Consider the following 12988-nt stretch of genomic DNA (forward strand, 5'->3'; position numbering starts at 1 on the left):
GATAGAGCAACTGTCACAGAGGTTGCAAATGTTTTGGAACACTGAATACTTTTGAATAACTGTATGCTTTAGAAGAAAACATTCTAAAACCCTGTTTTTGCTTTGTCATTATGGGGAATTTTGTGATGGTTGATGAGGGGGAAAAAACTATTTAATACATTTTAGAATACGTTGTAACTTAACAAAATTAGGAAAAAGTCAAGGGGTCTCAATACTTTCATACACTGCACATTCAGTGTCTTCAGAAAGTATTCACACCCCTTGACTTATTCCACATGTTGTGTTACAGCCTGAATTTAAGATTTACAAAAATCTCACCCATCCACACACAATACCCCATAATGACAAAGTGAAAACATATTTGTTGAAATTCTGGCAAATGTATTGAAAATTAAATACAGAAATATTTAATTTACATAAGTATTCACACCCCTGAGTCAATACTTTGTAGAAGCACCATTGGCAGCGATTAGTCTTTCTGGGTAAGTCTCTTAAGATATTTCCACAGCTGGATTGTGTAACATTTGCCTATTTATTCTTTTCAAATTTCTTCAAGGTCTCTTATATTGGTTGTTGATCTCATTGCTAGACAAACATTTTCAGGTCTTGCAATAGAATATCAAATCAATCAATCAAATTTATTTATAAAGCCCTTCTTACATGAGCTGATGTCACAAAGTGCTATATAGAAACCCAGCCTAAATCAAACTTTATTTGTCACGTGCCAAATACAGCAAGTGTAGACCTTACTGTGAAATGCTTACTTATAAGCCCGTAACCAACAGTGCAGTTCAAGAAGAGTAGACTAAAGTAAAAAATAATACTGAAAAATAACACAAGAATAACGAGACTATATACATGGGGTACGGGTACCGAGTCAGTGTACAGGTGAGGTGAGGTAATTTGTACATGAAGTGACTATGCATATAGATCATAAACAACGTGTAGCAGCAGTGTACAATAAGGAGGGCGGGGGGCATGACGATTTAAGAAGACTTAAGTCAAAACTGTAACTCGGCCAGGAACATTCACTATCTCGGAAACCAACTCCAGTGTACATTTTCCCTTGTGTTTTAGTTTATTGTCCTGCTGAAAAGGGGATTTCATCTCCCCTGTCTGGTATAAAGCACACAATCAGGTTTTCCTCTAGGATTTTATCTGTGCTTAGCTCCATTCCGTTTCCTTTTTATTCTGAAAAACTCCCCAGTCCTTAACGATTAGAGGCATACCCATAACATAATGCAGCCACCACTGTGCTTGAAAATATGGAGAGTGGTACTCAGTAATGTGTTGTATTGAATTTGCCCCAAACATAAACTTTATATTCAGGACAAAAGATAATTGCGTTGCACATTTTTTGCAGTATTACTTTAGTGCCTTGTTGCAAACAGAATGCATGTTTTTGAATGGTTTTATTCTGTACAGGCTTCCTTCTTTTCACTCTTTCAATTAGGTTACTATTGTGGAATAGAGCGTTGGACTAGTAACCGAAAGGTTGCAAGTTCGAATCCCAGAGCTGACAAGGTACAAATCTGTCGTTCTGCCCCCGAACAGGCAGTTAACCCACTGTTCCTAGGCCGTCGAATTTGTTCTTAACTGACTTGCCTAGTAAAATAAAGGTTAAAAAAAAAACGTTGTTGATCCATCCTAATTTTTCTCCAATCACAGCCATTAAACTCTAACTGTTTTAAAGTCTCCATTGGCCTCATGGTGAAATCCCGGAATGGTTTCCTTCTTCTCCTGCAACTGAGTTAGGAAGGATGCCTGTATTTTTGTAGTGACTGGGTGTATTGAAGCAACATCCAAAGTTGAATTAATAACTTCACCATGCTCAAACGGATATTCAATGTCTGATGTTTTTATTTTTTTCCTATCTACCAATAGGTGCCCTTCTTTGCGAGGCATTGGAAAACCTCCCTGGTCTTTGTGGTGGATCTGTTTTTAAATTCACTGCTCAACTGAGGGACCTTACAGATAATAGTATGTGTGTGGTACAGAGATGAGGTAGTCATTCAAAAATCATGTTAAACACTATTATTGCACACAGAGTGAGGCCATGCAACTTATTATGTGACTTGTTAAGAATTGTATATTATTGAACTTACTTAGGCTTGCTATTAGAAAGGGGTTGAATACTTATTGACTCAAGAAGTTTCAGCTTTTCATTTTTTATTAATTTTCAAAAATGTAGAAAAGTATAATTCCACTTTTACATTATGGGATGTTATGTGTAGGCCAGTTACAAAACAATCTAAATTGACTCCATTTTAAATTCAGGCTGTAACACAACAAAATGTGGGGTGTGAATACTGTAGACTCTAAAAATGGAAATTACCCTTCATATGACAGATCTTCTTAAGTCTAAAGTATTTTGGAAAAGAGGATATACTGTATGACAGTTAGAAAGAGAGAGTTTTCTATAAAATAAGCCATCAATAGATTGCGTGTAGAAATATGTCTGTGTGTATGTCTGTTAACACTCTTGTAGAGTATATTTCACAGACAGTTCAAGGGTAGAGTGGATGGAGCAGAGCCTCTGTATGTCAGTCATCCAGATTCATGTACAGTCTGGGATAACTGTCAATCCAAACTCGCCCTCTATAGGACTTCCTTAATCTCTATTCTAGTAAATGTTTAGGGTGATAGTTTAAAACAGTTTCATGGACTGTTGAGCCTCATTCATTCCTCGGTTATTACCTAGCTTGTAATATGGGGAGTGCTTGGTCAAGCTGGCAAGCACTACTATTTAAATGGGGTCTTCATGTTCAAGCAGGACTACTCTCACCCTACCCAATTATCCTTTGACTTTTGACACCCAGCCAGCATCCCATAGCGATGCCCTGGAGAAACACAACTAATTACACAGTAATTATCTATCAGTCACGCGTCCTGTGGAACCCAGACTGCTCGTAGCTCATTGACGGAGACCAGCTGTACTGTACATAATAGCAGGGTTTTGTTCCCTCCCTGTGGATCCCTGTATTGTTTCACGGCTCTCTGTTCTATAAGGCAAGCCTTACTGAGTAATTAGGCACTGAATGGTTTGTTATTACTCTAAGAGGAGATGGTAAAAGTACCCACCCCACCAGCAGCTGTTCACTCTGGTCCACCATTGTCCCATGTCATGTGATTTATCCCTCAGGGTATTAACTAAATAGCCCACAAGGACAGGGACTGTTGCACATACTGTATGTATCCCCCAACCGATCCAACTTTAGGACAAATTGCTGCGTAGATGAGCTGTGAAAATCTGTTGTGTGTTGTGTTTGAAAGGTACATTCAACTTCAGACCTCTGTTGAGTGACAGCTGGGCTTGTTTAATTAAAATTCTCAACAGTAAGAAGAAATATGAATATTAAAGGTGAAATCTGTAAAAATACACATTTTTCTCATTAGAATGAACTGACATCCAGAACCGAGGAAACTATATTGTGTCCTCAGTTCTGGATGTCCTCAGTTCGGGATAAATAGCCCACCTATAATGATGACATCCTTTGTATTTGGAGTGTGCAGTTGGTTTCAGTCGATAAGCATTAACCACAATGGCCTCATGGCAGTACAAGTCTGTGCTGATCGCCCAGCAGTTGCCAAGTCATTTCACATTGTATTCTTTGTGCTCTCCCTTTAAGCTTTGCTCCTGGTCGATATGGCTTAAGGCTCCTATTTTCTTGAAAATGTTCAGATCAATTCCCTTCTATCATAGAAAGAGCAAAGCAAAATTCTGATCTCTCCGACTCACCCTTACTCTGCCAAAAAGGTTGGATTTGAAGATTTTTGATGTAGCAATTTAGATTTTCTATACAAGCAAGTGTGGTCAAGGGCACAACTGTGTTGTTCTTCAGAATTGGCTGCCTTATAGATAGATACACTGGCAATCACCTTGAATGATCATGGTTAAAAGGGATGCAGCTGATGTCAAAGTCACCTCAAAAGTTGCAATTGTTTTGCATTTTAGCTAACCCTAATCCCAATTTCTAACTTTAACCTAATTCGCCTAACTTGCTACATTAATTATCCTAACCTGCTACGTTAATTATCCCAACTGCTATGTTAATTATCCTAACCTGCTATGTTAATTCTCCTAACCTGCTACGTTAATTCTCCTAACCTGCTACGTTAATTCTCCTAACCTGCTATGTTAATTCTCCTAACCTGCTACGTTAATTCTTCTAAGCTGCTACGAAGTTCTGATTTGATCTGCATCCCATTTAGTCAAAACCAATTTGAATGTCTCTCTCAGCATGAGGATACAATTATGCATATTAATATCCTCTGTCATGTTTGATAATCAATACTAACCCATACTCTCCTTCATAATCCACATTGACAAGGTGTTGATCTTGGCTGTAAAGGCATCACCTTGATTCTAGCTTGCTGAAGCACCAGCAACCATACTATTTCCCACTCAGAGGCCGGATAGCTCAAACACTAGATTTAATTTAGTCAGCACAAACGATCAATCAATGTAATGCACGTTACATGATGACACACAGGCTCAATATTATTTTATTATGAATTTGCTTACTTACTGATTTTAACTGGGTCTCCTTGCCCACATTCAACCGACAGACTTCAAGACCAAGACAGCACAGTAGCCTTTAACTTTGGCCCAGAAAACCAAATGGATGCCAAGCAGCACAAAAGAAAGACAGTTCTTCTTAATTGATCTGTTTATTGCTGTTGATTTTTTCTTTGTGTTCTTCAGCAGTTAGCAAAAGGCTTGACGCCTGGGGAGGACTTATGGCTCTGAATGATACCATTTTGTAGTCCAAGCCTGGGGTGAAGAAGCAGTGTGTTCAACAACATATCCTTAATTAGAAGACATGAGACCAATGATTCTTAGTTTGTTATTTCGCTATGTGTTTAGGTGTTAAACAGATGTGTGTGTGTATTGTATTTAAGCTTTGAGAAATTGTGATATATATACTGTAAGGTAAAACATAATGGAAGTTGCCATTTAACCTAACTCCATGAAATCCAGAGTGAATGGTCTTAACTAGTCTCGTATGTGGCATGCATTTGTCATTCCATTCCATCTCTATAATTATTGTCCTGGTTAAAAAAAAAAGCAAAGTTACCATGGTGTTAGAGGTTTATGAATAAAACCTCACTCCAGTCATGTTGTATCATCAAATATTAGAGTAAAAGAGGATACATAGGGGATAGAATCAGTATTTTCTACTTGCCACTGCCTAAGGTAGCCTATGTTACGGGTGTGAAACAGTGGTAGCCACTGGGTTGCTTCAACAGGAGACCTCCAGCTGGAGTCATTTGTAAATGTATTGCCCAAGTCTCTCAATGTTAAACCACTGCATGACGTGAGAAAATGAAGGGCTAATTCAGACCAATTATATAGATTGGTGCAAATTCAATTATTATTATTTTGTTATTTTGAATTCTAAAGTTTCAAAGGGCTTGGGTTAGGGAGAGGGGGCTCCATGAGGATTATATAATATGACAGGGAAGAGAGTGGTGCAGTCCCTTTCAAGGTATATACAATTGGGCTTGAAAGAGAAAGGTCCTGCAATTAGCAATTCAAAATGAATCCAATATTGTCTCAAAATAAGACCTCCTTGAATTAATTAGAAAGGATTTGGGATGACAAAAGGTAACATTTGAATGAACCTTTAGCTTGATTTAGGCTGTATAATTGCAACAAAAGCTTTGTGTGTTATTGTGGTATACCATATGAGTGAAGAGGGATATCATCTAACTGTATCCATGTGTCATCCATCAGAACAAGTCCCAATGTCTGTTATATGGATGTGAATATATACTGGATGCATTTTGGGGAAGGTTATTCATAGATTATTTAAAAAAAATCTAACATTATTGTCATATACAGTGATGGCTTAGTGTGCTGATGGTGGGTAGGGAAACATAGTAGTGCAGACTATATTTATACGAGTCCTACCCCTACTCAAATCACTTCAGGGCAGAGAAGAAGCACACTTTCATTGACACAAACGCACACAGAACTAAGGACACAAGAGGAGGATATATGTGAGGTCTGAGCACTCAGTGAATCAGTGAAGCACTGTCCTATGAGACAGTGGAGCCTCTTTCAACCCATGAAGCTCATTTCCTCCTGCACCTGGACCAGTCTGGACTTCCTCCATCCCCTCCTTGACCCCCAGAGTGCATCCCACTGATCAATGAGAAAAAGAAATCTAAAGAAAAGAGCTGAGCAGAATCAATAGATAAAGTAACACTATGATAGGCGGATGTAAGTGAATGTATGGGTGTCTTATTTGCCCCCTCAAGGAAGTTGATGCCTGGTGTTTAAATGTAATTTGTGACTCCCTTTGACAAAAAAGAAATGGATGCATTAGGATGTGCTTTAAGTGTGTTTGATACCTTAATGTTTAATAATCAACTCATAATATGTTTAGCAAAGTACACAATTCATAACTCTATTAGAACTCCCACAATTACCTTAATCATTTTCTGCAGCGAAAGGCAAAATGTAATTCATGATGTTATGCACTTCTGCCAGCTAGTATAATATTCTTATGTGATAACTCTGAGAATAATGACTTTTATAGCAACAGAAATAAAACACATTTTTAAAAACTTATTTGCAACCATAATAACTAATCACAAAATAATAGGTATTTTGCCACTGGGTTCTCTTGAATAAAACCAGCGGATATTAATCAAAATAGAGAGAATGCATGGCCACGCGAACAGAATCCCATCCACTCTACGTAAAAACTCCAGGTCCATGGTTTGAGAGTTCTTGGCTGATGACTGAGAAGTCTCTTTACCTGGATAGTGCTCCAATGTATCACTCCGCAGGGTCAGTGAGACTTTTTTTTCAAAACATGTATTACGCGATCTGACCCAAAACGCTGCAATTGACATATATTTGTATTTGAGCCTTTGCATAAGCTTATTTTTTTTATAAATGGTTTATTCCTCCTGGACCATCATTTTATATAATACGTGTAATTTAACATTTCATTGGACCTATTTCCGCGCCTAACGTTGACAGGCAGTGCTTAGGTCTCTCCTAAACATGGCCACCATGATGGAGTAAATGCTTCAACTTTAAATTTCACATTTTCAGAAGAAAACTTAATTTTCTGTATTCTAACAGGAATGTTCCAACGGAAGACATTATGTCAAACATAATCCATATGAAATATTTGAAGAAAGTTTCTTGTTGGATTTAATACTGGTTTAAGTTGGCTGGAAGCTGGAAAGGAAAAAAAAGAATTGCATCAATTCCGTAAGCGTTTTCTTTTCTCTCGATAGTTTTAAAGCTTTAACAAACCTTTTGTGGGAATTTACAAGTTGTGGATATATCATTATTGCAATCATTTTACTGTGAAGAATTCAAGAAACGATTGGGATGTATAATATCATTTTGATGCGTTTTCCAGTGGAAAGTGAATCTTGGTGGTCGAAAGGAGAGAAGTAACGTTTGTGTTAACTGGTTGACGTACTTTTATAAGCCAAGAACCGAAGAATACATAAAGGAATATATCAGTTCATGTATGGTTTTGAGGCGCCGAAAGTGCACCGGTCGTTTCCCCATATTTTTGAATTGGTGGAAGATCGAGTCAACGATACCCCCCCACCCCACTTATAATAAACGAAAGTATTACATTTCTCATATGGCTTTAAAGGTCATGAAGGAAATTCATCTACACTTCTAGGGTTTAAAAGGTAAGTTGTAATGTATATCTCGACATTTTACTCGTAGTTTTGTTTCTTGCGCATCGAGAACCAGCCACCCTCAAGATTTCCGTGTGGCCACTCATGTCACCGTAGTGTAGAGCGCTCGGTTTCTGTTATTATTTCGATGCTAATATATGGCCTCATACTGCTTAAATTGAACTTAATTTCATTTTTTAATATGAGACTTTAACGCTATGGTTAGGCTACTCACGCAAGAAGAGGCAATCAATGTCAGTGTTTGGCATGGTTATGACTATCAACTAATGATGCGGTCAAAAACTTATTTTGTGTGTGTGTTTACAGAGCTTTGAACAACATACGTTCAACCCCAATGCCCACTCTTGAACTGTACAAATGGAATTGACATAAGCAGATCACAGAGCCTGGACGTTTTAAACCAGAGGTCTCAAACGCTAGTCCACTATATTCGGTGTACAGTATTCAGCCTTTCAGTAACACACCTGACTTTACAAATTACGTCCCAGACTGAAGATGCATGTTTGGATGACTATTTGAATCAGGTCAGGTAATGGGCTGGAATAAATCCCTGATCACCCATGTAATGTAAGGTCTCCAGGACCTAAATTGGAGAACCACACATTTCCTATGGCTATTGGTATGACATGAGGTGAGCCCAGTGTTGTTGTTATCTTTCCTCAATAACTATGCATAACTCTTGGTGTGACTTTAAAGCCAACACTGCTTTCAGGTCCTTCCATTGACAACCAAGGAATCCAGTTGCTATCATATGATGTCTCATTTAATTTTGAACAAAATTTGTCATTGGACCACAGCGTTATGTGAGCAAAGAACAGGAAAATGTTATGAGAATCTATGTGCATCATGTTGTTCAGTGAATGAAGATTGAGACCAAATGCTGTAGACGGGTAGGAGTTTTATTGGATTTAGATTAAGCCTAGACCTGGACTAAAAAGTTGTTTCAATTGAGATTAGGCTTAATCTGTGTTTGGGAAACTGACCCTGAAGCTTTTATAAGTCATGTGAAAGAATGAGCGGATCCTTGAATATAGGACATAGAAATGCTCAATTAATCTCCATCAGTCTGATACATGTCGTGGTCCTGTAGTGCATACTAAGATCCTAGCGAAGATGAGTGTTGCCAAAAAAAGTCAAGCCTCTCTCAAAGGATGGGTCTCACCACCCCACTTGTAATACCTTTAATATTTGTTTTGGAGACCTTGCACATTAAAGCACAGCCAATTGGGCTACATAGTTGAAGTGTTGGTTTTTAGCAAGATGTTTTGCCAAGCTGAAAGGAGAGCAAAACGTCAAGGAGGATTATTCAATATCACTATTTTCACTGTTTGAAGGGTTCCTAATATGTAAGCACTTCATACCACCTTCATAACCCATATTCCTGTGTCTTGGCACTTTCAGTGCAAATTCTGACTAGGCTCCACATAAACGGAGGGCAATTCCAAGGTAATGGAATTGCATTGAATCTGATTTTTCACTTAAAATGTATGCCAAACAAAAGCCATTGATGTCGAAGTTTAACAAAGTATACAAGTCAATGATGTCTGCAGAAAGAATGGGGTGCGAGCTATGACATGACACATTGACTTTGGGGGAAAAAAATTGATTTCTCTTATTGAACTACAGTAAGTGAAGTGGATTTACACCCAGAAACAGAATTTCATCATGGGTCCCTGGTCTCTACTACAGAGAAATGCATAATTAGGGATATGAATGTCATTCTCTTCATGGTGATGTATCCTAAATAAGGTGGGGAGAACAAGTATTTGATACACTGCCGATTGTGTAGGTTTTCCGACTTACAAAGCATGTAGAGGTCTGTAATTTTTATCATAGGTACTTCAACTGTGAGAGATGGAATCTAAAACAAAAATACAGAAAATCACTTTGTATGATTTTTAAGTAATTAATTAGCATTTTATTGTATGACATGAGTATTTGATACATCAGAAAAGCAGAACCTAATATTTGGTACAGAAACCTTTGTTTGCAATTACAGAGATCATACGTTTCCTGTAGTTCTTGACCAGGTTTACACACACTGCAGCAGGGATTTTGGCCCACTCCTCCATACATACCTTCTCCAGATCCTTCAGGTTTCTGGGCTGTCACTGGGCAATATGGACTTTTGGCTCTCTCCAAAGATGTTCTATTGGGTTCAGGTCTGGAGACTGGCTAGGCCACTCCAGGATCTTGAGATGCTTCTTACGGAGCCACTCCTTAGTTGCCCTGGCTGTGTGTTTCGGGTCGTGGTCATGCTGGAAGACCCAGCCACGACCCATCTTCAATGTTCTTACTGTGGGAAGGAGGTTGTTGGCCAAGATCTCGCGATACATGGCCCCATCCATCCTCCCCTCAATACGGTGCAGTCGCCCTGTCCCCGTTACAGAAAAGCATCCCCAAAGAATGATGTTTCCACCTCCATGATTCACGGTTGGGATGGTGTTCTTGGGGTTCTACTCATGCTTTTTCTTCCTCCAAAAACGGCGAGTGGAGTTTAGACCAAAAAACTCTATTTTTGTCTCATCATACCACATGACCTTCTCCCATTCCTCCTCTGGATTATCCAGATGGTCATTGGCAAACTTCAGACGGGCCTGGACATGCGCTGGCTTGAGCAGGGGGAGCTTGCGTGCGCTGCATGATTTTAATCCATGACGGCGTAGTGTGTTCCTAATGGTTTTCTTTGAGACCGTGGTCCCAGCTCTCTTCAGGTCACTGACCAGGTCCTGCCATGTCGTTCTGGGCTGATCCCTCACCTTCCTCATGATCATTGATGCCCCACGAGGGGTGATCAGGTGATTGACCGTCATCTTTAACTTCTTTCATTTTATAATAATTGCACCAACAGTTGATGCCTTCTCACCAAGCTGCTTGCCTACTGTCCTGTAGCCCATCCCTGCCTTGTGCAGGTCTACAATTTTTAGACCTCATGTCCTTTCCACAATGGGCAAGACCAGAGAGCTGTGTGAGGTTGGAGTCTGTTTGATTGTGTGTGTGGACAGGTGTCTTTTATACAGGTAACGAGTTCAAACAGGTGCAGTTCATACAGGTAATTAGTAGAGAACAGGAGGGCCTCTTAAAGAAAAACTAACAGGTTGTGAGAGCCGGAATTCTTACTGGTTGGTAGGTATTCAAATACTTACAGTGGGGCAAAAAAGTATTTTGTCAGCCACCAATTGTGCAAGTTCTCCCACTTAAAAAGATGAGGCCTCTAATTGTCATCATAGGTACACTTCAACTATGACAGACAAAATTAGAAAAAAAATCCAGAAAATCACATTGTAGGAATTTTTATGAAATTATTTGCAAATTATGGTGGAAAATATGTATTTTGTCACCTAAAAACAAGCAAGATTTCTGGCTCTCACAGACCTGTAACATCTTTAAGAGGCTCTTTTGTCCTCCACTCGTTACCTGTATTAATGGCACCTGTTTGAACTTATCAGTATAAAAGACACCTGTCCACAACCTCACAGTCACACTCCAAACTCCACTATGGCCAAGACCAAAGAGCTGTCAAAGGACACCAGAAACAAAATTGTAGACCTGCACCAGGCTGGGAAGACTGAATCTGCAATAGGTAAGCAGCTCGGTTTGATGAAATCAACTGTGGGAGCAATTATTAGGAGATGGAAGACATACAAGACCACTGGGACTCAAATCCTGCAGTGCCAGACATGTCCAGGCCCGTCTGAAGTTTGCTAGAGACAATTTGGATGATCCAGAAGAAGATTGGGAGAATGTCATATGGTCAGATGAAACCAAAATAGAACTTGTTGGTAAAAACTCAACTCGTTGTGTTTGGAGGACAAAGAATGCTGAGTTGCATCCAAAGAACACCATACCTACTGTGAAGCATGGGGGTGGAAACATCATGCTTTGGGGCTGTTTTTCTGCAAAGGGAGCAGGACGACTGAACCGTGTAAAGGAAAGAATGGATGGGGCCATGTATCGTGAGATTTTGAGTGAAAACTCCTTCCATCAGCAGAAAATCTTTGGAGGGAGTTGAAAGTCCGTGTTGTCCAGCAACAGCCCCAAAACATCACTGCTCTAGAGGAGATCTGCATGGAGGAATGGGCCAAAATACCAGCAACAGTGTGTGAAAACCTTGTTGTCATTGCCCATCAAAGGGTATATAACAAAGTATTGAGAAACTTTTGTTATTGACCAAATACGTATTTTCCACCATAATCTGCAAATAAATTCATTAAAAATCCTATAATGTGATTTTCTGGATTTTTTTCTCTCCTCATTTTGTCTGTCATAGTTGAAGTGTACCTATGATGAAAATTACAGGCCTCATCTTTTTAAGTGGGAGAACTTGCACAATTGGTGGCTGACTAAATACTTTTTTGCCCCACTGTATGTCATGCAATAAAATGCTAATTAATTACTTAAAATCATACAATCATACATACATATTTTAGATTCCGTCTCTCACAGTTGAAGTGTACCTATGATAAAAATGACAGACCTCTACATGCTTTGTAATTAGGAAAACCTGCAAAATCGGCAGTGTATCAAATACTTGTTCAGCCCCACTGTAGGTATAAATATGCAATATCCTCCTTTGCATATTTGGGTATTATTCTACACACTGTCTAATATTTTATTGAACTCTGCCCCCAAAACCAGACCAAATTTGGTTGGTCTGGTCCAGAGCAAATCTGAACCATAGATGTCTATGTTTAACATGTTTTGACCTCAACGTACAGCACAGTAGAGCTCAGTGGAGAACAACACAGAACAGTAGTTCAGTACAGTACATTAGTGTACTCAACTCTATTGTGCTCTACTGTACTCTACTTTTCTTTAATGTGCTTAACCTAAAGTTGATGTTGGAAGTTTACATACAGCTTAGCCAAATACATTTAAACTCAGTTTTTCACAATTCTTGACATTTAATCCTAGTAAAGATTCCCTATCTTATGTCAGTTAGGATCACCATTTTATTTTAAGAATGTGAATTGTCAGAATAATAGTAGAGAGAATTATTTATTTCAGCTTTTATTTCTTTCATCACATTCCCAGTGGGTCGGAAGTTTACATACACTCAATTAGTATTTGGTAGCATTGCCTTTTAAATGGTTTAACTTGGGTCACATGTTTCGGGTAACCTTCTACAATCTTCCCACAATAAGTTGGGTGACTGTTGGGCCATTCCTCCTGACAGAGCTGGTGTAACTGAGTCAGGTTTGTAGGCCTCCTTGCTCGCACACGCCATTTCAGTTCTGACTAGAGGTCGACTGATGAGGATTTTTCAACGCCGATACCGATTATTGGAGGAACAAAAACAAGTACAACA

General features: G+C 39.0%; 1 protein-coding gene across 1 annotated transcript in view; it reads left to right on the forward strand.

Moving 5' to 3' along the window:
* The first annotated feature begins 6992 nt into the window (after positions 1-6992).
* Positions 6993-12988, forward strand: part of kmt2ca (lysine (K)-specific methyltransferase 2Ca) — a 297312-nt gene continuing 291316 nt past the window's right edge. The window contains exon 1 of the mRNA XM_052484247.1: positions 6993-7671. The gene's annotated coding sequence lies outside the window, so the exon portion shown is untranslated. The remainder of the gene's footprint in view (positions 7672-12988) is intronic.

Source organism: Oncorhynchus keta, chromosome 28 (assembly GCF_023373465.1).
Source record: "Oncorhynchus keta strain PuntledgeMale-10-30-2019 chromosome 28, Oket_V2, whole genome shotgun sequence".
Lineage (NCBI taxonomy): Eukaryota > Metazoa > Chordata > Actinopteri > Salmoniformes > Salmonidae > Oncorhynchus > Oncorhynchus keta.